Below are 22,922 nucleotides of genomic sequence, written 5' to 3'. Positions count from 1 at the left end.
TAAACAAAGTATTCCAAGACTTTTAAACTTACACACTGGAATATTAGTCCATATAAAATAATTTATCATGACGTTAAAAAAAATCCCTATATATGTTGTTTTTTAGAATTAAGGTGTGTTCGATAAGGGATTGTTCTGTATTTATTTGTTTAACGGGATTGCTATCGGAGTCCAAACACAAAAGACATTTCCAGGCAACTTTTTTTTTATATCCCTTGAAGTAAATTAACTTATAGTATTTTATCCATTTTATTGATAAACAATTAAAAGGGGGTCACCGAATTCCTTTTACTAAATAAATCATTAACGGAAATGTGTAAGGTAAGTAACATTGAACAACATAATATAAGATTTCGTTGCCAGATGCGGATCCAGGATTTTGAAAAGGGGGATATAGGCAACGTAAGAAGTGGAACAAAAAATAGAAGTATTAATAGGATGTAGGGCCATATATATATTAAGTGTTCGTTGCATATGTATTTTACATATGCATATTTAGGACGAGAAGATGAATATGAACCAGACTTCGTATTATACCACAAGAAGACATGTCATCCTACCCGAACACATGATTTTGACCCCGGACCGATCAATCTTTGCTCTAATTCTTAATATTGCGTGCTTGGCAGAGAAGCAGCCAATCTTCGATTTGAAACGGGCGAGGATCGAGCCCAAGACTTCCGGCAGCACTCGAGCAGTGGTGTAGCTTTCATTGACGCAATGAGGCAACCGACTCACCAAATTTTGACCATTAAAAAGATAGATAAAGAGAATTATATATACAATGTACGTCATAATATAAAGTATACTGAGTGACGACGGTTCAAAACGTTGACTGCTTTACTCTTTACTCACTCATTCCTCATTATTAACGTCTTAAAAACTTTCTTTCATAAAATGAATAAGGTAGATGCAAATATCTTTTTTAAGAAACAGACAAAGTATACCTCGCAAATAACTGATTCAAACAAGAGGTCATAACTGTGAAGCTGATATGATGCTTGATTTTTTTTGACAACGAACTTGTTACTTTTGGGGTACAAAGTTTTCTACTGACACTTGGCACTTTCTAGTACTCTTCTACGTTGGTTAATATAAGCAAGACTTCATAGTTCACCCAGTTAGTATCCTCCATACATACTTTTTAACAAAAGCTAAACGTATAAATTAAAAGACATAGTGGATCTCAAACTTAATATCCCCAAATCTGTCCAAAAGCATTTTAGAGGAGGGCATACATATAATTCTGTCAATCATTTTTGTTTTGATCAGGACCTGTCTGTAACTGAATACTGAGAATTAAACCTTTAACCAGCAGTTTCATTGAAATATATTGTTTAAATGCGCACTAGAAATATTATTTCATAATAAAATTCCCCAAATCTGGATTTTCATAGACAGGATCTGTTTGCCAGTGTGTGACCTATCAAGAGTATGATCACCTACACCTATTTTACGATTCATTTTTTAAATTAACCGTCCACTCCCAATTGCCATTGACGTCTTTCAACCAAGGTGAGGACTGCCAAGACCAGAAATAAAATTCAAGTTACGCTACTGTCGATTGATAGATAGTTGGTTGCTTAACGTCCAGTGGCAAATATTTCATGCATAATTAACGTGTAGAGAGCGTGGCATTCTCTCTACAAGAGGCATTGGATTTAACGTCCCCACTCTGACCGAACGGGACTGCGTACTTGTACACCCCGCACAACAAACGGACTCCCCACTTTGGCAATGGTTTAACTGTCGATCGGAACAAGACCATATTTCTATCCCCCCGACCACCTTTGAGGGGTTACTGTCGAGGCGAGCGCGCGACCTTATGAATATGAAAGATACATATACATATACATTTGCAACAAGAATGTGTGGCCTTAAGACACCGTGCCCCTTCACATGATCATATTCCCATGTTCAGTGCACCACTTAATCCGGGTCAAACTCTAATTTGGTATATAATTTTAAACGTTTTATATTTTGAACAGAACGGAAGAATGGACGGATGCACAGACCAGTAAATATAATATCCCCTTGCTATCATAAGTTGGTCATAAAACTAAAATGAACATCCTACTTAACAAAACTTCAATCAAATATTCCTTACATGTCCGTTTTTCATACATATTTGTATAAGTTAAACGCAAAACATTTTAGAAAAACAATTTAAGAGCAATGACGTTAAATTACGCATACGTTTGTACGGGCTCTTCATAGAATCCATGCATCATTATAATTAAAGACAAGGTATAAACAAATTTACTGATTCAGTAAAGTGTAATCATATTTTTTCTTGAAGATGCGTCCTCATAAATTCCATTTGATAAAATTCTACGGAAAGGTGACAAAGTACTATCAGAAAGATGCATCAGTGATCTGAATTTTTTACCTTTGACAAAAGTATCTTGAAATAAATTATAGAAGTATGAAAAAAAAAGTAGTGTACACCTTTTACATTCCGGTGTGTTTGAAACTCTTGTTTTAATCTTATAACTTTTAAATCAAAAATGAGAATATGATCTCGTTTCGTTTTCCGTTATTTTTATTTTTTCAAACTTAATTTTGATTAAGTAGCTTTAAGAATTCATCGTTTGAGAGATAAATATACGGGTCAAGTGAAATGACGAAGTAATGATCGGTGCATTTGATTACCGGTAACTGAATTAATTATTCCCTTTAAAGGTTGTTTTAATGAAATCATCCCAAATTTAATAACAAATATGCAAAGAATTAAAATAGTAGTTTGTGCTAATTTTAAAATAGCATCTATTCCAACAAAGTATGTGTATTCAACGAGCCAAAAATTCATGCAGTCTTTACTCCCCCCCTCCGTCATCCTTCAATGCAATAGGCCGGTAATGTCATTTTATTGGAAATCTCTTATAAGACATAAAGCCTCGTGATGTTTATACATTGAAAATAATACATGTAGCAAATTCCAATCTATGACTAAAAAAAAATCTCATGCTAAACATAAAGAGATGAGTCATGCTTGCCAATGAGAAAACCATCCATTGATCTAAAAGTATTAACTTATGCATTCTATGGGTATCACTTTTGTGTTGATTCAGATATAATGTTAAACCTAAATTATGCTCCTCGAATACAAGAAATAGAAAATATATTACAAAAATGGTCAAAACAGTCACTTACCCCATTTGGTAAAATAACAATTATAAAATCTCTAATTATATCAATATTTAATCATCTGTTCCTGTCCATCCCAGGTCCAGATGATGATATGATTCGTCAACTTAATAATAAAATGTATTCATTCAATTGGGATGATAAGCCTGACAAGATAAAGCTGGATCTTCTATGTCAAGATAATTCAGAGGGGACCTAAACAATGATTAATTTCAGAAATTTTATACATGGGTTAAAACTTACTTGGGTTAGAAGATTATTTAAGTCAAAATCTAAATGGATACAATTATTTACCTCAACACAAAATACAGATTTTACAGAGTTGGCTTATATTGCAACCATCAAAATATCAAAAACAAATTTTGGAATGAAGTTTTAATTGCCTGGAAAAATATGTCAACACTCAGACGTCCTTGTCAATTTGAGGAAGTTATTTCGGCGTCTATATGGAATAATGTGCATATTAAAATTGATTAATTACTATAAAAATTGGGCACACTATGGGGTATGGACTGTAAATGACCTGTTAGATGAACATGGAAATATATAGACATATGAAAATTTTGAAAGAATGTATAATTTCACAAGAGTGCACACACTGAAATGTCTCGCCTGCTTTACTAACCATTAATTTTCTGTTGATAGTCCTAAATATAAAGCTTTAACATATGTATCTCATAAACTTAACATTATCCAAGAAAATGAGGTCAAGGTCAGATAAACTAAACCGGAATTACATGTACACCTTACAATCATTCCATACACCAAATATAGTTGACCTATTTCTTATAGTTTCTAAGAAACAAACTTAATCAGGAAAACTTAACATTGACCAATGAACAATCATCGGAAAATGAGGTCAAGATCAGATGAACCATGCCAGACAGACATGTACACCTTACAATCAATCTATGCATTAAATATAGTTGATCTAGTGTTTAGAGTATCTAAGAAACAAACTTAATGGATATAAGAAGATGTGGTATGAGTGCCAATGAGACAACTCTTAATGGTTTACTTTATAAATTGTGACTTGGATGGAGAGTTGTCTCATTGGCACTCATACCACATCTTCTTATATCTATTAACCATGAAAACTTAACATTGACCAATGAACCATGACAGACATATACACCTTACAATCATTCCATACACCAAATATAGTTGACCTATTGCTTTTAGTATCTAAGAAACAAACTTAACTATGAAAACTTAACATTGACCAATGAACCATGAAAATGAGGTCAAGGTCAGATGATACCTGCCAGACAGACATATACACCTTACAATCATTCCACACACCAAATATAGATGACCTACTGCTTATAGTATATAAGAAACAAACTTTACCATGAAAACTTAACATTGACAAATGAACCATGAAAATGAGGTCAAGGTCAGATGATACCTGCAAAACAGACATATGCACCTTACAATCATTCCATACACCAAATATAGTTGACCTATTGCTTATAGTTTAAGAAAAACAGACCAAACACAAAAACTTAAAACTGAGCAATGAACCGTGAAAATGAGGTCAAGGTCAAATAAAATCTGCCAGACTTACATGTACATCGTAAAATATTTCCATACACCAAATGTAGTTGACCTATTGCATATAGTATTAGAAAAAAAGACCAAAACACAAAAAACTTAAATTCAACCAGTGAACCATGAAAATGAGTTCAAGGACAGATGACACCTGCCAGTTAGACATGTACACCTTACAATCATTCCATACACCAAATGTAGTAGACCTATTGCTTATAGTATCTAATATATGGACTTGACCATGAAAACTTAACCTTGTTCACTAATCGATGAATTGAGGTCGATTTCAGATGAAAACTGTCTGACAGGCATGGGGACCTTGCAAGGTACGCATATACTAAATATAGTTATCCTATTACTCATAATAAGAGAGAAATTAACATTACAAAAAATCTGAACATTTTGTTCAAGTAGTCACTAAACCATGAAAATGAGGTCAAGGACCGTGGACATATGACAGACGGAAACTTCATAACATAAGACATCTATATACAAAGTATGAAGCATCCAGGTCTTCCACCTTCTAAAATATAAAGCTTTTAAGAAGTAAGTTAACGCCGCCGCCGGATCACTATCCCTATGTCGAGCTTTCTGCGACAGAAGTCGCAGGCCCGACAAAAACCACGTTCTTACAGCTTTATGGGCTTATACTTGCACTAAAAAAGTGGTTGCAAGCCATTGAAATCAACACTGAAAGAGAGAAAATACACCAAGCTATTATTTTTAATATTAATATTTTCTTCAAGTCAGAAAAGGGTTCAAAGGACATGTATAAAGTTTTAAACCAAGGTACTATACCTATAGGTTTTGCAGCAGAACAAAATGGGAAGGCATTCTTTTAGGGGTTGTAGAAAATTTTTAAAAAAATCTTGTGTGTTAGCAAGGTTCCAAAAAACACTAAGCTATGCTAGTTTCAATATAGAATTGTTCATTATATTTTGGGTACAAACGCTCTACATTTTAAAATGAACCTTGAAAACTGTAATATATGTACATTTTGTAGAGAAGGGCCAGAATCGATAGAACATTTACTTTGGGGTTGTCATATTTCAGCCAACATTTGGCACAATCTGAATTCTTGGATTTTTGATATAGTACATATCGAAATTTCACTATATCTGTATAAATTTGGATAATGTCATTTGTTGGTCTCTATGAAAATTAAGTTATTTTACTGAAAAAGTACTTCATTTACAGATCTAAGATGCAAGATGTAAAACCTCATATAAAAGGACTTCAAAATTACATAGAAAAGTTGGTTTTAGAAAAACATATTTTTTCCAAAAAATTGAGTTTGGAAGAATACAACTTGTACTGGAACCCCTGGGCTAAGGTCACCGATTAAAATGTAATTGGTGTAAATCCATATACATATGTGTGTATATTTCATATGTATATGTATATTTAAATGTATATGTTATAATTACGCTGAATATCTGCACAACAATGTTAAATCTGCAAATTTGCGGAAGCAAATTTTTGTTCTTCCCTCGCCGGGATTCGAACTCATGCTATTGGGATATCGAGACAACACCGCCTGCACTGCGTCCAGCACTCTAGACCACTCGGTCACCTAGACTGAACTAGTATATATATGTCTACTGTTATACCATATGTACATATATGTTCTTGCACTATTATTACTACAGTTATTTTGTAAATGAAAATGTTATTATCATACTTAATCCATAGATTTCATACTGTTGTACCATAGTATGCTTATTATGCTTATTTATTTCACTTGCTTGATTATTATGCTACAAGATAAACATATGTTAATACCTGTAAATACACGAATAAATAAATAAATCATAAAAAAAACCTTATGCATTCTATGCTCTTTCCAAATCCGCTTAAAAGTAACCTGGTTACATTAGGAAATGGTATAACAACTACAAATGTAAAAAGAAATGTGTTAAAAAAAATTTTTTTTTTACGCAAGGAGCCTACATCGCTCACCTAGATTGCTTTGTGAAATAAATATAATAACTGAACAAGGGGCTTTCAAAATGACAACAAACCTGATTTGTTTTACATTTATTAGTATCATTTTTTAAAGCAATGAAGGGTTATAATTCCTGAACTGCAAAAGTGAAAATCGTCAATGTCGAACTTAACCTCCTTTTGTGAGGACCACCAATGTAAACAACATATTCAAATTTGAAAAGAATTTTTTGGGGAGTTCTCAAGTTATTGCACGGAAACAGAATACATTGTCATTTTCCAATAAATCAAGATTTGCAAAAGGGAAAATCGTCATTATCGAACTTGACTTCACTTTTGTTATCAGTAACGTGAAAAGCATTGGTCGAATGGTATATAAGTTATTGCATGGCAGCAACTGGAGCCGCCGTACCGCCAACCCGCCGCTCATACAACTCCAAATCAATAACCGGATTTCCATCGGAAAATCCAGCTAACAAAAAGTGGCCCTTTTGTATTCCGTGATATTAATAATTACTGATAATTAACTAAATCGGATTCTTTTCAATACGGTTCTAATGTGTCTCCTTTGTCCAGTCACATCTTACAATCTTTTGATAAATGATCATAAATGCGTTACGCATAAAATAATTAACACAAAATGACCAATCGACAAATAAAGATATAATTTTGTCAGTAAAAAGTCGGTTGTATAAAAATATATTCTAATTTTAAAACAAATCTTGTTTCATTTTTTGTACACACATTACATCCTTATTTTATCGTTGGGCTCTGGGCTCTGCACTCATAATGTTGTCTCAGGGTTCCACTAATAAGACTCCAAACTCCAGACGAAGGGAACGGGCACCAAAGCGAATGTGGAGACCATGAAATAAAGATTATATTTTAGCGAGGTTCCTGAAGAAAAAAAACTACTTTTTCATTGCGGAAACTTGTGATTAAATGGACGTTTAAGAGAGGAAATGTTCTAATAATTATAACAAGGACTATAAGTATTTCAAAGTGTACATTTGAGATTGTTTTGAAAAGTTTTATTTATAGATGGACTGTAAGCACAAACAATACAAACAAACAAACAATATGCAATGTGACATAATACATTTAGAAACAAAACGAGCTTGCTAAATGTTATCTTATGGATGGGTTGTTGTCTCTGGATGCATAGAATGACCCTCTGGGATTATCTATCGAAAGGTCTTTTATAAACATTAATGATGGTCGTTTACATCATACTGTTTTATTAAACTGATGAATAAGTTTAAACTGAAATTACGTAGAAAACAAATAAGGTACAATGCACACACTTTACTCAATAACCATCCATCACGCCTCAAATAACTTTGGTGTCTTACATGTAGTACTCTGCTTTATTCATACAATTTCTATAGAATGTTGTTCACACCCACGCTTGCCCGCGCCACCTTAGAGTTTATTCATTCATAGAAAAACAAAATCCACGAATCGCATGCATGCCAAATAGTGGGCACTATTCTTCTTGAGTGGAGTTGGGAGATAAAATAGACAATAAATGATGAATCTGCCCCTATAAGCCTGTCTATGTGTGATCATATTGATACATGGTGTGCTTTCTTAGCTTTTAATGGCTGTTGAATATTTAAAGATTCACAAACCAAATATCACAAAGTAAATATGGTTTGATTATGTACTACCTGAGCTTTTCCATTTTCTACGAGACTACACACTTTTAAATGACTTTATCTACTTTCCACAAAGTAAAAATATTTTTGTGAATTATCTTAGTAGTTGAAAGAATTGACGTGTTGTAATTCTAAGAATACTCCAAATCAAGAATTCACTTGTTTTGATTCTAAGCATACTCCAAATCAAGAAGTCACGTGTTGTAATTCTAAGCATACTCCAAATCAAGACGTCACGTGTTGTAATTCTATGATGACTCCATACCAGTGCCAGATCAAGGTTTAATTTGGTTTTTTTTTTTGCATAAACTCGTCCAAAACATTTTTTAATTCCATTTTCTGGAATTACACCCCCTTTCAAAAATCCTGGATTCGCCCTTGTCAATTGTAATTCAAAGTACTGACAAAAAGGAAATTTGTGTCTGACAGATCCGAAAAGCGCCCACACGTTACAATGTTTCGCTCTCAAGCTGGCAACTAAATTTGAAGTAATTCTGTTAAGTATAGTACTTTAGAAAAGTGTGACGAAATTTTTTTAAGGCCATTCAACATATCGAAAAATTGAAAAGTGTCGGCAAACAGGATGCATGTGTCAGACAGGTCCAAAAGGTGCCCAAACATTACATCAACCTATCGCTGTCAAGCTGTTGACCAAATATGAAGTCATATATAAAAATGAACTGTGTATGATTCATGACTAATATTATAATATATATAATCAATATATTTGAAATGATAACTTTATAGAGGAGGCATGTTGTCAAAAAAAGTATTGTAATAAATATTAACATTTTTTTCATTGCTACATGTTTGTATTGTTTTCTGTCTATCGTTTTGTTATTTATATGTTTTTCTTTAGTAACAATCCTATTGTTTGGATTTTAAACTAATAAACATTCTTATTCTTCTTATTAGGTCTTTCCACTTTTCTGTGGAAAGACCTATTGGTTTTCTTCTGATTATTATTTTTTTCTTCTTCCGCCACTTTTTTCTGACGGTGCTTTTTTGTTTCGCAAGATGTCGCTTAGATTTTTTGTGTATGATATCGAACAGTTATTGCGATTTTGAAACTGACCCTGTTTAGCCGAATACTTTTTATTGTAAGAGTTATCTTCCCAAACACTGTTTTTCTTGTGTACACATCTCCTTCGCAACCGTAAAGGATTATGACAAATTTATGTCTCCAATTTGTTCGTTATATCCTCAGGATCTTAAGAATAATTTTGACCGAAGCGGTCCAGAAACTCCATATGAGAGTTATTTCCCCTTCTGTATTTAGAATAAGTAAAATGTAATTGTAATTGATAGACCATAAGTGATAGGGACCTAGGGTCTTTTGATTTGAGGTCCTTGGTCCAAAAAAAGAAAATAGGGTCAAGGTCAAAGGTCAAGGTCATTTTTAAATTTGGATTTTGGCTTATTTTCACCCCTTTTCAAACACGATATAAGATATCGACAACATATTTTTACTTAATTGTCAGTTGCGACATGTCGTAACACATACATATCGGTATAAAGGGTACGCTTACATCAAATTAGAGTTTTCTCCCCTCTTTTATTTAAAAATATGCATATGGTGATATAACTCATGAACTAAATATAATTAAGTCCTAGGGTCTTTTGATTTTAGGTCCTTGGTTGATGACCTTGAAATTGAGCTCAAGGTCATAGGTTAAATTGACATTCTAGATTTTGACCTTTGCTTTTACCTCATATGTATACATGATAAATCCATGGGACTTTTTGCATTAGGTTTCAAGCCATTTAAAAATAGAAAAGCCAACCGGAAGTGACCTTGTGTAAACTGGAAGTAGCTTTTTTTGTACTTAATTAATGTAAAAGTTTATAGAACCAGATATTTTTGGTATCAGTGTCAATTAAACGTTTAAATAATACCGGAAATGACATTTTTCAAACCGGAAGTAACAAATTATCTCCCTTTTTAAAAAAATATTGTATAGAAACCATATATTTTTGGAATCAGCGTACAATAAGCTATCATTTGACGCTGGAAATGACATTTTAAACCAAATTTTTACTATTTTCATATTAAAATACATATTTTTTTGTGGAAAGACCTTCAATTGTTCTCTGAACATTTGGTTTTTAATTCTTATTGTTATTGATCAGTAGTACCTTCGAAAAGTGAGGCGTAACGAACGGACGGGTGGAAGGACAAACGGACGGAAAAGTTGATACAATATAGCTGCCACTCCTAAAGTGGATGTGAAATAAAGTATCTTATTTTGTCTAGATATATGTATGAAAATAAACCGTACTTGCGACTGGATCGCATGATCCGCCCTTCTTTACCATATAGAGGTTGTTGCAAGAATACAATTGAATAATTAGGTTTTTAATCAAAAGCCAGTAAAATGGCCCCGTAGAAAAGGTAACATGAGAATATCTAAAGGCATATAGAGATTGCCAAAACTATGACTACAAAATCCCATTACTCGGGAACTTCAGACCTGATTATTTTTAAATCGAAAGGGAGCCATTAACAACATAAATTTCTCCCAAGACCAGAGCTAGTGCGTGACATATGGATAAATACCTTAAACTTGAAGATTAAAGAGTCCTACAACTCTGGAATGAAAACAAAAAATCGGAAAATTTGCAAAATCTGCAAAATTCAAACATGTGTGTAAAGGTTCAAGTAAGTCTATCGAAACATACATAAGGGTACGCAAATAAAAAATTAAATAAGCTTTCTTTCGTCAATCCCAATAACGGCATAACGTTTTAAGTAAATTGATCTAAGCAAACTTAAGGTAGTGTGCGAAATATGGAAAAGTCCTTTAATTGGATATAAGAAGATGTGGTATGAGTGCCAATGAGACAACTCTCCATCCAAGTCACAATTTGTTTAACTCTGGAACGACAAACCAAAAACATTCCATCCTAATCATGTATTCAAATTTCGTGGGAATTTGTAAAATCTTTCTTTGTTGATCTTCCTGCTGTATACAGTTTCTCTGTATATTCTATAGTCTTTGACCAAAACTCATACTAGGAGTCGAGTGATAATTTCGGCTAAAAGTTGACCTATTTGCCAGGGTACTCCTCCACACCTTAGACTAAGTCAGCATTGTAACTCTGGTCATGTTGAAGATGAAGTTCATTTTCTCTTTTATTGCACAAAATATAACGAAGACAGACACCATTTATATGACATTATTTCGGAATCATGTCACAATTTCATTAACTTTAATTCCCAACAGAAATTGCTATGGCTGTTGTCTTGTGAGAACTTAACTGCATTAAAAGAGTTGTGTATATTCCTGGTTAAACACTGCAAATAGCAGATTTATATGACATGTTTCGCATAATTAGCAATTGTTGTTATTTAAAAAAAATAAAATAATAATAATTATTTGTTAATTGACCGGATTCAGTTTCTCTATTTATTTTGTTCATCTGCTTCTGACACGGGGAGGATTGCTGTTATTGCCTATCGCAATCAACAGTATATCCTAGAGCACCGTCCCTTGGTGTCTCCTGCAGATGAACAAATTTCCATCTTTATAGATAATAATTTAAGTTTGTTCAAACTTTATTATTAATACCTTTTTTTTTTATTTTTACACTGCTGGACATAAGGAAGGAAGGGGAAAAAAATTACTCAAGAGTACTTTTAATGTATTTTTGTTATTAATGCTATTTTCATTGTCTATTATAATATCTGTCACGTTATATACTGTACAATGTCTCATGTTTGTTGCTTATACTATCATAATTGTTAATTGTAAATGCCCCCTGTGGGACCATGAATGGAATAATAAATATTTGATTTGATTTGATTTGATTTAATTTGTAGATCTTGTCTTGCTGATTATTTTTGCTGGTTACATTTTTTCTTAATCTACTATAATTTCAAACTCAATAAACTTAAAATATGAAAGGTTAGTTAAGATAGGCGTCTCAAAGACCGATCAACTGAGCAAGTTATTAACAAAAATACAATAATTCTTCTGATTCTGTTGCGGATGTGCTCGCAGGTATTTGCATAAACGTTATACTTTTTTTTAGAAATAAGACTTTTTAACTTAAACAGAGATGTTAACTTTCGAAAACACCTGATGTTTATGTTTTCTTCATAGTCATCAATACATTGAATAGTTTGTTCATATGATGTGCTGTTACACCACTGTCCCAGGTAAGGGGAAGGGTTGGGCGCCCGCTAACATGTTTAACCCCGCTACATTCTGTATGTGCCTGTCCCAAGTCAGGAGCCTGTAATTCACTGGTTGTCGTTTGTTGCTGTATATCATGTTTGTTTTTCGTTCATTATTTTGTACATAAATCAGGCCGTTAGTTTTCTCGTTTGAATTGTTTTACCTTTGTGATTTCGGGGCCTTTTATAGCTGACTATGCGGTATGGGCTTTGCTCATTGTTGAAGGCCGTACGGTGATCTATAGTTGTTAATTTCTGTGTCATTTGGTCTCTTGAGGAGAGTTGTCTCATTGGCAATCATACCACATCTTCTTATATTTATATTGATACTTTTCAACCCACATGTATATACGGTATTAGTTGTGTATTAGTTAAATAAACATCTACTTACCGTGAAGAAATGAGACAACTTTAATAGACATCTACTTACCGTGAAGAATTGAGACAACTTTAAGTCGATGTGTAGGGCATTAAAAACCTCAAACTACTACTACTAGCTACAACTTTGTTTTGTCCGCTTTTTTTAGTGAACTTTATAATAATTAAAATTTGTTATAAATTGAAGAGTAAATGTCAAAAATGCTTTTAATTTTCAATAGGAGGAAGAAATTCGCTATCACTTCCTCACTTTTCCCATGCATTAGGTTATTGTTTTACATCCGACCAATCACCATTTCAAAATCAATCGATTTGCACTCATTTTCATAAATAGTATCATGGTCACATAAACGCTAATTCAAACTAAAGATCTGAAAAACAGGGGCAACTGTATAAGGGAAAGATATTCAGATATAAAAGCTTAAGAAAATATCTTTTACAATGTATACAAAATAATTCGTTAATGAAACATGAGGATTTAAAAGACAAGAGACTATAATAATATGTAGATGCATATACAACAAAACGAAAAACAGCTAAGATTTAATGCATTCGAAAGAGATAAGTACCACAGTGGCGGATCCAGAACTTTTTATAAGGGGGTCTACTGACTGCCATAAGAGGGGCCCGCTACAGTCATGTTTCAGTGATTCCCTATATAATCACCAAATTTTTCCAACGAAAGGGGGGCCCGGGCCCTGGATCCGCCTATGTACCAAATGTTGAAGTGTTATGTTTTCTTCCTTATTAAAATCAAGGAATTGTCCAAATTTTACCAAAAGGTTTTTGGAATTAATAAAAAACATGGAAGTTCTGAGTAGCCTGTATCGCTCCCTGGAAGTTCCGAGGAGCATGTATTGCTCCCAGCTTTTTTACATAAAATTGAAGCACAACAATAAAAATATTTGTGTTGAATGGAAACTCAGTCTATTGAAAGGGCGAATCGAGAAAATCGTTTCTTATGTGGAGTAGCAATTTTTTTTCTTTTGTAAATGAGATGAATTGTGAGAAAATCTCAGTCGAGTGTTTACATTTGTTACAACGAAAGAAGATTTTTAACACGTAATTGATTTTCATTTTTACAGCGGATGACCGTGAGGGCATTCCGGTGTATTGCTATCCCCTAGATTTCCATTACGTAATATTCGTTTTGGGTTTTCAACCAATCTATAAACATGATGAATACGTAGACATCATCAAGTGCAAACTAACATTCCTTATCGCTTGTTATAAATTCATTTCTTCAATGAATACTATCAAATACTTTTTAAAGAAGATAAATTAATAATATTAAAATGTTTTGTTATATGTATAAACATATAAGTAAAAAATCATTAATATCTATGCACACGCATTCGGAAGAATATCTCAAGAACGTTTGCAATCTCAAGGAACGATAACTCTGCATGGATGATTTAACATTTTTTGCGGGAAAATACGAATGCCTACTCAAATCTATTCTATTAGAAAAATCGAATTATTACAGAAGAGTGACGTGTCCACCATGCACTTGCAACGCACTATTATTAATATAGTGGAATAGAATGATATACAAATGCATGAAAATTATATATACATGTAACTGTAATATACAAGTATTAATAGAATATATAACAGTAAACCAGAGTATACTGATTTGTATCACTACAATATAATAGTCATTACGGTGAGGATGAATTCCTTGTCATTAGTTTATCATCACTTGTCCCAGAAAAAAATTATATCTGTACATTAACCTCACTTTCAGGTATAGAAATGTGATTTCTTTTCTGAGACAAGTGCTTGTCGGACCATCTACAAGAACTTGCGGTCATCCGATGTTCAGGCCTTGTGTAAAAAGGCGGGGTTTATGTCATTATAATCTGCCGGCCTTGTGAAAAAAAAAATCTGCGGCCGCCGCAATAAGAATCGAGAAATATGAATCTGCAGGCGGGAATAATAATAATTTGCGGGCGGGAATGATAATAATCTGCGGGCGGGATTGATAAAAATCTTCGGGCGGGAATTTGAAGGCCGCCGAATAATTATTTTTATGCATTTCTTATGGGAAAAATTAAAATAATTCGGGGGGTTCACTGCGGCTTTCCATAGTAAACATCTTTCTTTGTCTTTAATAAATTTGGTTAAGATTACAGGTAAACTCTAATAGGTAAAAAGCGCAAATGTTGGTCAATTTAGATTGATTGTTGATTGCGTTCCGCCGCATCAGCACAAAAAGGCTATATCGTGGCGATGGTCAATTTTGATCAGGTGTATCAAAGTTTAAAGCGCTAATGTCCATAGTGCTTGGAACGCAAATGTCCTTTCGTTTTACAGGTAAAAAAGCACAAACGTCCTGCGCCCGTTTATAACGTGTGTTTTCAGAGGGATAAAGATGACACGAGTGTTCGATTGATCTTTCTTACACTTTATCATTTGTTTGATAATGTTTTTTTTTTCTTTGCTTTCGGCATATTGAATTTAAAAAAAAAGCTGGTATTGATAATAACACTGTTGTGTTATAGGAAGCTTACACAAAAGTCGTCCAAAATGAAGTGACTATTTGTTTAAATGATAAAAAAAATATTATCATATTTGAAACAAAACAGGTCATCAACGTTCAATTGCAAAATGTTTTGGAGTTATATACTTTCAACTGTTTTTAGTACTATTTTAATGAACAGTATTCATTATGAGATTTCTTTGGCCCATTCGTCACTATCCAACACTGGTGAGGCGCACACAAAATAACCATTATTTTCTAATAGCAGTTCAAAATCTTATATATATTCTAAAAATAGGAAAGATGATATTTAAATGCAGAACCCCATTGTGAAACAACTACTAATGAAGATGTCATCGCACTAAAGTATACAGCTTTTGGATTTTTCAGGCCGTCTTCGAATCCCAGTACTTTTTTGAAATCTTTTCCATCAGGGGAGATGGCAATTATGCTTTGCGAATCGAAGGCGGCAACGAATATGTTTCCAACAGTATCTGTACATATGCTTCTCGGTCCTTTCATGGCATGGGACGAATATTTCCATACTGTTTCTCCATCCCTATTTCCACAATAAAGAATGTCCTTTGTATAATCGGAAACAAACGTGTTTTCTCCCAATAAATGCACATAGGTTAAATTTTTTATATCGCATGGGATAGTTTTCAAAATCTTTCCAGAACTACATCTAATGAAGTAAATACCTACATCTCTTACTGCAGAAACCAAACAATCTGATTCGACTGATAATCCAAAGAAGTAGGGTCCTTCTAACAGCACGTGCTTTACATTGAAATTTTCCAAATCGTATATTTTAATCGATCTTTCCTTATAAAACGATACAGCAATATCGGACTTGTTTATGACTGCAAGACCAAATGGAGTAGACGAACATACAACCCGGAACTGATACTCTCCATTTTCACTGAAAATATGCATACCTCCTACGTCATCGCTTGAGTTGTTGTTTGCCATGACAACTCGTTCGTCTGGCAGTATTGCACAACAACAAATATTGATATCCACGTGCACATCAAACGGAAGTTGAAATTTATTTACAAAAGTTAGTTTGATATTTTCTATTCCTGTTTGAATATCTAATAGTTTTTTTGCGATTTGGGATTTCGTTCTGGAAAAATGCATGTCTGTATATGTCCTGTTAAGTTCTATATTTCCCATCCGTTTCATATCTTTTATAAGTCGTTCGAATTTATTAGTAAACTTCATTTTAACACTGGTCTCCTTCATAACAGATTCTTCCGTTATACATAACAAGTTTTTTTCCTCATTGGCGACATTATTTTCTATCTTCTTCAGTCCCCAAAACACTTGAATATCAGTGGCATTTTCTTTGATAGTTGAAATTTGGCTTTCATATTCCTTCAGTGCACTTCTTTTTTTCTGCAAACGAGAAACAACTTCATTTATTTGTTCAGATTGTTGAGCTATGGTTGAGTCTATCTGCTGTAGGAGATGTTCTTCTAATCTATCAAACAGAGATGTTAGTTCTGAACGTTTGAATTTGACTTTTTCAAACAGTAGGTCTTTCTCTTGTTGTAGCCTGGCTAAATTTTCATAACGATTGTTTTGAAGTTTAGTGCCAAACTCTGTAATCTCTTCGATATGTTTAACAACGCTATGGTAAAATTCCGATTCCTGTACCCCTTGAACTACTTTAACCAATGACGTGATACCGGGACATTCGGAATGCTCAGTACTTACGCAATCTATACAACAGACCTTCTCGTGGACACTGCAATATAGTTCAAGGACACTGTCGTGAATCGTACAGACATGATCTATGTTGCGAACAAATTCTGGAAGAGCCGTATAATTTTCTATTGTTATAGTTTTGTGCATACGGGAAGATTTTGAAACCTTGTGATACTCCAAACATTTTGAGCATAAGCCTTCATTACAATTTGGACACCAAAGCTCTGCTACGTTTGTTAAATGCTGAGATTCGCATGGTCCGCAGTAAATATCACCCTTTGTTAGCAAGTTGGCCATTTACAAAAACTGCTCTTCACTTATTTTTCACTGTTTATCTGAAAAATAATACATAACGCGAATACAAAATCAGGAAAACAAACCCGATTAATTGATTATCAGATATTGCTTAAATCTAATGGCAAATATGTCATGCATACCAGGACGAAAACACAACTAGGTAGAACTGTTTATGTGGACTAAAATGAATGTCTCTCTTTGATTTTTAGAAGTCATTCGAGTAAAGAAAAGGTCGAACCTGATTAAAATTCAGATCTATTGGTCCAACAAACACATTATATTTCTGAAAATGTATTGTCATGGCAAATAAGAATATATATGGTTAATGGATGGGAATCTTAACTGTTTTCAATATATTTAACAATTTCTGAAATGAGAGGTTTGGGCATGACGTCCCTCAACCCCCACCGCAGACTAAATCATTACTGTACTTAAAATGTGTTGTCATGGAAGTATATGATATATATGAAAGCCTGGATGGGGTTTACAGAAGAGATAAGAATGGCCAAAAGTATAAAGAATAACTGTGAAAAATAAAAGAATTAGATAATACGATACTGATCACAGAAATGGACGATGTAAAGAAGAAGAAATCATCTAATTACAGAAAGATTTAATAGTAAAATCATTTTCATAAAAAATTACAGAATAAGCTTTTTTTTCAGATAATACCAAAACTAAGGACCCCCAGCCAGACCCTCATATAATATATATCGTTAAGGAGTAGGTTTCCGAAATGTTATAAATATTTATTAATAACGAGAAATGATATAAGGAGAAGGGCATGACCCTCAGTGAAAAACTAAATATTATACTGAAAGGACTTGTTACGACGATTGAAAACATATATGGTTTATAAGTAAAGATTATTCTGTGAAAAGGTGTGGGGTATGAACAGTTTTCATGTTATTCAACAACTAATGATATGCAGGAGCATGAAATGTCCACAAAAGGCAAATAATGTGTTAAACTACAAAGGCCTTATCAAGGCAATTAAAATTATATATGGTTTAGGAGTGGGGATCTGAACCCATTTTAAGATACTTAATTTATCATATGAGGGGCTGGGTATGACCCTTAGTTGCATTTAAAATTTATTGCCTTGGCAAAAAAGAATATATATGGTTAAAATGCACACACTGAAATGTCTCGCCTGCTTCATTGACCATGATTGATTTTTTTATGTTAAAAGTCTTTTAAATAAAGGTTTTATTACAAGTATCACATTAATTTAACATTATCAATGATCCATGATAATGAGGTCGAGGTCAGATAAACCCTGACAGACAGTCATGTACACCTTACAATCATTCCGTGAACCTGATATAGTTGACCTAGTGCTTATAGTATTAGAAACTAATAAACATACTTAACCAGGAAAACTTAATTTTGACAAATGAACCATGAAATGAGGTTAAGGTCAGATGATACATGAAGTATCGAAGAAATAGAATAAACGATGAAAACTTAACTTCGGCCAATGAACCACGAAAATGATGAATGGATGTACGGATGGCTGTTTAACGTTCAGGAGCAAATTAAATGCATATTCAGGACGAGAACATGACAATATGATATGAATATAGACCCTGCTTTGTACTAGAACGACAGGATGAGACGGATGTCTTAACGTGCTAGTTCAAAAGGTAACAGTCCGCAGAAAGACATGTCACCCTTCCCGGACACATTATTCTGATTCCGAGCCAACCAGTCTTTGCTCTTACCCCTTAATACCGTGTGCTTAGCAGAGAAGCAGCAAATACCAATTTTCAAGTCGTTGGTTTGACTTTGTCAGGTACCGAACCAACGACATCACGCACTCGAGGCGAACACGCTACCACGAGACCACCAAGGCGGTTCACTATAAAAATGATGCCAAGGTCAGATAAACCCTGCCAAAAAGACATGTACACCCTACAACCATTCCATACACCACATATATTACTTATGCTATCTGAGAACAGGACAAAAACTACCGAAACTAACCATTTACCAATATACCATGAAAAATACAGACATCTTGATTGAGTTAAGCCATTTCAATTGATATTTTATAGTGTGTCTTTCTATGTTGTGATGTTACACTATTGTTTCAGATAAGGGTGAAGGTTTGGTACCATTAAAACGTTTAAACCCGCTGCAATTGTTTGCACCTGTCCTAAGTCAGGAATCTGATGTTCATTAGTTGTCGTTTGTTGATGTGGTTCATAAGTGTTTCTCGTTTCTCGTTTTTTATATAGATTACACCGTTGGTTTTCCCGTTTGAATGGTTTTACACTAGTAATTTTTGGGGCCCTTTATAGATTGCTGTTCAGTGTGAGCCAAGGCTTCGTATTGAAGACCGTACTATGACCTATAATGGTTTACTTTTATAAATTTTGACTGGATGGAGAGTTGTCTCATTGGCACTCATACCACATCTTCTTATATCTATGTACACCTTACTATCATTTAATACACCAAATATAGTTACCCTATAATTGCTTATAGTATTTGAAAAACAGACAATGTGCCTGTCCCAAGTCAGGAGCATGTAGTTCAGTGGTTGTTGTTGGTTCACGTCTGTCATAGTTGTTCTTCGTAAATTGTTTTGTTATAAAATTAGGCCGTTAGTTTTCTTAATTGAATTGTGAGCAGGTAGATCCAGAAAAGCGCTTCGGACGCATGAAAATATTAAACGTGTTGTTTTCATTTTTTTCATATTTTTCATGTCGGGGCCTTTTTATAGCCGTCTATACGGTATGGGTTTTCTCATTGATGAAGGCCGTACGGTTTCCTATAATTACTGACATCCACTTCATTTGAACTTTGGTGGATAGTTGTCTCATTGGCAATCATACCACATCTCCTTACTTTTCATAAAAACACAAAACAATAATATTGACCAATGAACTATGATAAATAAATAAAGTCAAGGTCAATTGAAACCTGTCAGACTGGCATGTAAACCTTACCATCATTCCATACAAAACATTTAGTTGACTAACTGTTTACATTTTCTAAGATACGGACCTAATCACGTAACTTTTACATTCATCATTTATCTATGAAATGAGGTCGAGGTCACGTGGACCCTGCCTGACAGACATGCAGACCTTGCGAGGAACCTATTTACCAAATATAGTTATTCAATTAAGAAATTCAAATAACAAAAAAAAACTATACGGTTTTAAGCAGTCGTGAACCATAAATAATGAGGCCAAGGACAGTGGACATATGACAGACGGACACTTGTAACATTTGTATACAAGGTATGTTGGCATTCAGGTCATCGATCTATTCTCTAAAATATATAGTTTCATACAAATAGTTAACGCCGCCGCCAGATTGTATTCTGTGACTTTTTAAGCTGGCGAGACATAAACAAGAAGGAGAACCAGAACCAAAAGAAGACGAAACTCTACTAAAACATAATGTCTCTCTTCGTCTAAGGGGGGTCATAATAAATCTGATAAGAAGTGTCTGCAAATGCGTGGACTAGTATAAAGGCGGAAATTTCGACTGACCCAGGCAATTGAGAGAAAGTTGGATATGAGGAGACCTTTTGTCAAAGTAAAGTCTGTCTTTAAGGGTTCTTTGAAGAAATTTAAGGGGATTAGGATGAAAAGTTGAAAAGCCGCAAAAAATATTGAAATAAAAAAATCGAGAATGAGAAAGAATGAGTACATGTATCGATAAATAAAAACGGGGGTCCATTTATCCGGACTTTTCTGTATTTTATTGTCAGTTAAACATATAATGGTGTAAAAAAAAATGATTTTTTTTTCGGAGAAGACAATCGACCAAAAATATGTATCAGAAGCAATAGCTGATCCTTTTCTCTCTCAGTATGGAGTCAGAATGCCCTGTCATTAATCCTAAAGAAACTCAAACTATGCCTAGTAATTCACCAGATTCAACAAAAAGTTACTCAAACTATGCCTAGTAATTCACCAGATTCAACAAAAAGTTACTCAAACTATGCCTAGTAATTCACCAGATTCAACAAAAAGTTACTCAAATTATGCCTAGTAATTCACCAGATTCAACAAAAAGTTACTCAAACTATGCCTAGTAATTCACCAGATTCAACAAAAAGTTACTCAAACTATGCCTAGTAATTCACCAGATTTAACAAAAAGTTACTCAAACTATGCCTAGTAATTCACCAGATTCAACAAAAAGTTACTCAAACTATGCCTAGTAATTCACCAGATTTAACAAAAAGTTACTCAAACTATGCCTAGTAATTTACCAGATTCAACAAAAAGTTACTCAAACTATGCCTAGTAATTCACCAGATTCAACAAAAAGTTACTCAAACTATGCCTAGTAATTCACCAGATTCAACAAAAAGTTACTCAAACTATGCCTAGTAATTCACCAGATTCAACAAAAAGTTACTCAAACTATGCCTAGTAATTAACCAGATTTAACAAAAAGTAAAAGTTTTGCGAAACGCCTTCTAAACTATCCTGACGTCGGAGAACTTTCCAAAGAAGATATGACGAGAGGCAATAACTTGAAACTTCATTGAAAATTCAGACAAAGTGTTAACTTTCTCCTGCTAGGTAAATTAAAACTACGAAAAAGATTATTCGGGGGGGGGGGGGGATATATACTCTGTTCGAGGAATTGTAAACCCGAGTGAATTAACTGGGCATGTGTACAATAATTACTTAACTTAATTTAAGAGAAAATTGTCTCTATTATACAATTTCATCTTAACCAAATACAGTTTCAAAGTGAAGCCAAGCAGAACTGTGCAATCACTGACGTAGACATGTAAATTTTAAAGCTAAAAGTTTGCTTGCTTGAATGTCGGTCAAACATAGGCATGCCTAGAGTTGGGGAGTGGGGGTGGCCGGGGGGGGGGGGGTATATTGGCATATTGCTTCCACCTTAACCGTCCGTCTAAACTAAATGGTGACTATGGTCCGTCTAAAGATTGTTTTTTTCGTCACGAAATATATATACAGAATGTGTTTTCAGCCTTGTATCACCATCACTGGTGATCCGATGGATAAAATCTGTCGTAGAGTTGTCACTGATTCAGACGTATATATATATATATAATTCGTCTGAATAACAGCCCAACAATGTTAGATCTGTAAATTTTTTGTTTTTTGTATTGTTCTTTTTTTTTGTTCTTGTTCTTCCCTGGCCGGGATTCGAAATCATGCTTATGAGATATCGTGGCACCAAATCGTCTTGCACTATGTCCGACGCGCTAGACCACTCGACCACCTAGGCTCGATAAAAATCAAGCTTTCAGTGGCCGGGTGTTACCTTTCCTCGTCAGTTTTTATTTAGCGTCGTAACACAGTACATGATATATAAGGCATGAAGATGGAATATTACATATCAGCTGAATTATTTTCTGGCTTATATGCAATATTTCCTTTGATTCCTAGTTTATGACTCATATACTCGTATACGTATAGGAACATGGATATATTGTTTTAGTGTATGACACAAAATCACTACGCACACAGACAAAAAAGAAAGGAAAAGAACCTGTAATAAACTGTTAACACAGAGATATGTCTCGCCTTTTTGTACTTTTGATAATGCAAATGTTGAAATTAAAATAGCAATA

The 22,922-nt window shown here is 33.9% G+C and overlaps 1 long non-coding RNA gene across 3 annotated transcripts in view; it reads right to left on the bottom strand.

Moving 5' to 3' along the window:
* LOC127700246 (uncharacterized) overlaps positions 1-13,087 on the bottom strand; it is a 19,277-nt gene extending 6,190 nt beyond the window's left edge. The window contains exon 1 of one of the 3 annotated variants that reach the window (XR_007981508.1): positions 12,869-13,087. This is a non-coding gene — a long non-coding RNA (uncharacterized LOC127700246). Of the gene's footprint in view, positions 1-6,520; positions 6,592-12,868 lie in introns of those variants that run through there. The other 2 variants (XR_007981507.1, XR_007981509.1) reach the window with 2 other exon arrangements.
* Positions 13,088-22,922: the final 9,835 nt, after the last annotated feature.

The sequence above is a fragment of the Mytilus californianus genome, unplaced genomic scaffold, assembly GCF_021869535.1.
Source record: "Mytilus californianus isolate M0D057914Y unplaced genomic scaffold, xbMytCali1.0.p SCAF_5, whole genome shotgun sequence".
In the NCBI taxonomy this organism is placed as follows: Eukaryota; Metazoa; Mollusca; class Bivalvia; order Mytilida; family Mytilidae; genus Mytilus; species Mytilus californianus.
Note: the sequence above shows the minus strand (reverse complement) of the source record. Positions and strands in the feature narration are given on the sequence as shown.